Genomic DNA, 4,603 nt, shown 5'->3' with positions numbered 1-4,603 from the left:
CATCATGAAAATGACAAGTGCTGACCTCATGGAATTAGACGGTGTGACTCCCTCAGCGAAACGGGTTAGGTCCTTCTTGGGTATGATCAATTACTACCAACACTTTGTACCCAATTACTCAGCTATCGCTATGCCACTCTTTTCTCTGTTGTCAGGCCAGAAACGAAAAAGTAAGCAGAAGCCAATGAGTAAACACAGGTCTCAGAGCAGGAAGTTGAGTACCGCTGACTGGACCCCTGACATGGAGCAAGCCTTCCAGAAACTGAAATTGTCACTGGCCGAAACAGTTGTCCTTGCTCACCCAGATTTCACCCGTCCTTTTATGCTGTCTGTGGATGCTTCTCTTGACGGTATTGGTGCCGTTTTATCGCAGATCAAGGAGGGAGAAACAAGGGCAAGGCCCATCGCATTTGCCAGCAAATCACTTTCTCTGTCTCAGAAGAATTACCCAGCACACCGGTTAGAATTCTTGGCATTGAAGTGGGCCATCTGTGACAAGTTCAGCCACTGGTTGAAGGGTCATGTGTTCACGGTGTGGACGGACAACAATCCATTGACCCACATTATGACAAAGCCCAAGTTGGATTGCTGTGAGCAACGTTGGGTGGCCAAGCTAGCCAGCTACAGCTTTGATATAAAGTATGTTCCAGGTCCACAGAATGTTGTTGCCGATGCCCTAAGCCGTGTGCCTTTTGTGAAAGAGAGAGTCAGTCTTAGATTGCTTCAGGAGCCTTACACCACACTTCTCTCTGAGGTCCAAGGTTTGACGTGCGACTCTGTTCAAGACACCTTTCGCTACTCCAGTGCCTATGATGGGAATCTACAGCAAGGTGATGATCGTGTTGGGAGTATGTCTGCTCCTTTATGTGTTCACACTCAGTCCATTGGGATGGATGATATATCTGCTGTCCTGCAGTCACACAGTGAGTGGGAGACTGGAGCAAGAACCCGTGCTGTTGCCGCTCTGCACCACGTGCCACAGTTTGTCCCTGATGGTCAGGATTCACTGCCTGCTTACACAGAGAAGGAACTTCGTGATGAACAGCTCGCTGACGGAGCCCTTCTTCGAGTCTTGTATTATGTGGAAAGACATCGCAGACCATCCAGGAGAGAGCGAGTGAAAGAATCAGTCACTGTTTTGAGATATTTAAAGCACTGGGAGAAGCTTATCGTGAGCAATGGGATACTCTACAGAGTTTCAAGAGACCAGACCACAAAGTCAAAGCGTCACCAGTATGTAGTCCCTGAGTCACTTAAAGCTGTTGTCCTGAGAGGTATTCATGACGATGCTGGTCACCAGGGTCAGTTCAGAAGTCTTGGGCTGGCTAGGCAGAGGTTCTTTTGGCTTAGTCTTGACAGGGACGTGAGGGATTATGTCCGCAACTGCAGGCGTTGCATCGTCGGCAAGACAGCCGAACCTGCTGGCAGGGCACCCTTGGAAAGCATCACATCCACCAGGCCTCTACAGCTTGTTTGTATTGACTTTTGGTCAGCAGAGGATGCACGGAATAATTCGGTCGACGTGCTGGTGGTGACTGACCACTTTACAAGGATGGCCCAGGCATTCCCCTGCAAGGATCAATCAGCAAAGCAGGTGGCGAGAGTCCTCTGGGACAAGTTCTTCTGTGTATTTGGGTTTCCAGAACGTATCCACAGTGACCAAGGAGCTAGTTTTGAGAGTCAACTGATCAGCGAGCTACTTAGAGTCTCTGGTATTAGGAAATCACACACCACACCGTATCACCCTATGGGTAACGGGAGCGTGGAACGTTTTAATAGGACCCTTGGCAATATGATCCGTGCACTTGCTCCAGACACAAAAGCCAATTGGCCAAGACGTCTTCAGACCCTCACATTCATGTACAACAGCTCAGTTCATGAGACAACAGGATATGCGCCTTTTTATTTGATGTTTGGACGGACTCCTCGTCTGCCAGTCGATGTCCTTTTCCGTACTGTTCTGAATGATCCAGCTGTGGTCAGCTATGACAAGTATGTTGCATCTCTGACGAAAGATCTACAAGATGCTATGTTAATAGCTCAGGAACATGTCATGAAAGAACAGCACCGTCACACTGAGATCTACAACAGGAGGGTCAAGGGCCCTACCATTGAAGTTGGTGACCGTGTATTAATGGCTAACAAAAAGGAAAGAGGAAAGAGGAAGACTGCAGATCGTTGGGAATCGACTGTGTACACTGTAGTAGACAGGAACACCGAAACACACACTTACAGGATATGTGACACAGTCTCTGGACGGGAGAAAGTCGTACACCGTAATCTGTTGATGTTGGTGAATTTCCTGCCTGTGGAAAACACAAGTGTGATCTATGACCCAGTCTCATCTTTGTCTTCTGTTCAGCAGTCAAACCCAAGTGAGGACTCAGTGTCAATAGTGAGACAAAGTCATTTGCGTGACGACATGAGTGAGGACTGTGATGATCTAATTTCTAGCCCGGGAATTCAGGGAGAACGGATGGGACGAACAGAGGGAGGGAGAGTTGAATCTGATTCCATAACTGTTCCAGGGCAAGTGGATTCTGAGGGACGAACTGTAGAGTGGATTGCACTATCACCATTCCCTGATACCCCGCAAGCTGAGTCAGCTGATAATGGAGGAATAGAATCAGTTCCTCTTGTCTCTCAAAGTGACCCGGTAATATCTGAGGACAAGATAGGAGACCAGTTCATGGCCTCTGACTCTTCACCTGTGACAAGCACTGACGGTAGTACAGTTGTTGCCAGCAACATGGATGGACAGACTGTTGTAACACAGATAGACAAAGCTAATGACATGGATAGTGTTGACACAGTAGCTTCTGTTTCACAGTCTGAAAATCCTAGTACGTTCACACAGGTGAGGTCTAGATTTGGTCGCATTCTTAAGCCAGTTGACAGACTAATTCAAACTATGTCAAGGCAAGATATTATTCACGCACATCCGTCTATGACGGCTATCTGGAAGTCAGTGTTTTAGGTTTTTCATGACTAGACTTAGAGTTGAGGTCATACACACGTTTGGTAACATTGGTTATATGGTCCAAGCTTTTCTGGTGAGCTTTATTAAAAGAAATGTTTATCTGTTTTTGTTTTCCTTACTTTTCTTAGTGGCTTTAGTACACAGTATACGTGGGTCTTGTGGGGTGTATAAGGCACCCTACTGCCAGTGGTTGGTTGGAGAGTTTGCGCACCTCTTCTTCCACTTCATCCTTATTGGATACCTTTGGGTTGGCTGTCCTGTAATTGGTGACCCTCTGTCTAGTGTTAGAAAGTAATGTACTTAAAGTATTGCCGCTCAAATTTGGTGAAATTCAGGGGAGGTGGGTGTAACAGAGTTAGAAATGTCAGTTAGTGTTTGTATGTGATTTTCACCATAATTAAGCAGCTGTATTGAGTTTGGTGTTTTGGAGCCCTCCTTTGGAGAAACGGTGTACTGCAGCTCTGCTGCGTTTTGTCCTTGTGTTGTTGCCATACCCGATCAGAAGCGGGATGCTTTACATCGGGTAGGTTCACTGTATAAAGCACTCTCACTTTGTTTTAATGATATAACTGTAAAATGCCGTTTAAAGTTGAAAACTTCGACATATGATCTGTGTTATATTATTTTACATGTATTGTTAAGATTCAGGTGCAATTTCAGCAACTTAGAGAAAGTTTATTAATGCTTTCATTATGACCACGATTTCATACACTCTGAGTCTAGCGTGGCTAGCTGTAAACTCCGCTAGTAACTAGCCGTGTATTCAGTGTGTATTTCTTTTATTTTTGTATGTGCAGATGCTGTTATATGTACACCAGTGCCTGAAGGCATGTTTTGTTCTGATTTTTCCAAAGGTATGTTGCTTCATATGTTAAATGTGAATTAGTTTCAGAATGAGGAAATATTTTCCTGTGTTTATTTTTCTTATGTTTATTTTATACCCTTCTTGTATGCTAAAGGTGTATCCTTCTGTATGAATGTTTCTTTTGTAACAATTTACCAAAGAGATGAGAAGCGGGATGCTTTACATCGGATGCTGTTATATGTACACCAGTGCCTGAAGGCATGTTTTGTTCTGATTTTTCCAAAGATTCTCCAAAGGAATAAATGTGAGAAAAGCCAGTTCTGGTTTCAGTCCCTTCACTGCCTGACCACCGTTACACCTGCCAAAACCCCATTATTGCCAAGCTTGTTTCAATGACACATTAGGGTGCTACCATCCCAATTTATGCAGATGTAAATCAGAAAGGCTCCACCTCTCTCGTGACAAGCATCATTTTTCTCTAGACCTGCCAATTTACTCAATCAATATGTCACAGGTGAAAGTCATTGATTCTTTACTACGCAGAATAAAATGAATTTACATATAAGGGCATGTTATTAGTAGCTAAACCAAATGATTGCTTATTTTAGATAACAAAATGTCTTTAGATCAAAAAAGTCTTTTTGTTTCTTCCTTTTTTATTAATTCAGAAACATGGCCACAGACAGAATTGCACACTAGAGTATCCAGAATAATAAAGTTTAGTATGTTTCAGGTTTAGATTATAACAAACGTTCTTCCCTCACATCAACAGCAATCTTCACGGGGGTCTGAAATGGAGAAATTTAGTTCAGAATCAA

At 44.1% G+C, this 4,603-nt stretch overlaps 1 long non-coding RNA gene across 1 annotated transcript; it reads left to right on the top strand.

The window, feature by feature from the left end:
* Positions 1-2,216: 2,216 nt before the first annotated feature.
* Positions 2,217-4,102, top strand: LOC130095086 (uncharacterized). Its single transcript, XR_008808042.1, has 2 exons — positions 2,217-3,503; positions 3,778-4,102. It is a non-coding gene; the product is annotated as an uncharacterized LOC130095086 (long non-coding RNA).
* The last annotated feature ends 501 nt before the right edge of the window (positions 4,103-4,603 follow it).

Source organism: Rhinichthys klamathensis, unplaced genomic scaffold, assembly GCF_029890125.1.
Source record: "Rhinichthys klamathensis goyatoka isolate OS25496 unplaced genomic scaffold, OSU_Roscu_1.1 h1tg000185l_1, whole genome shotgun sequence".
Classification (NCBI taxonomy): domain Eukaryota; kingdom Metazoa; phylum Chordata; class Actinopteri; order Cypriniformes; family Leuciscidae; genus Rhinichthys; species Rhinichthys klamathensis.
This window is presented reverse-complemented; position numbering and strand designations above follow the sequence as displayed.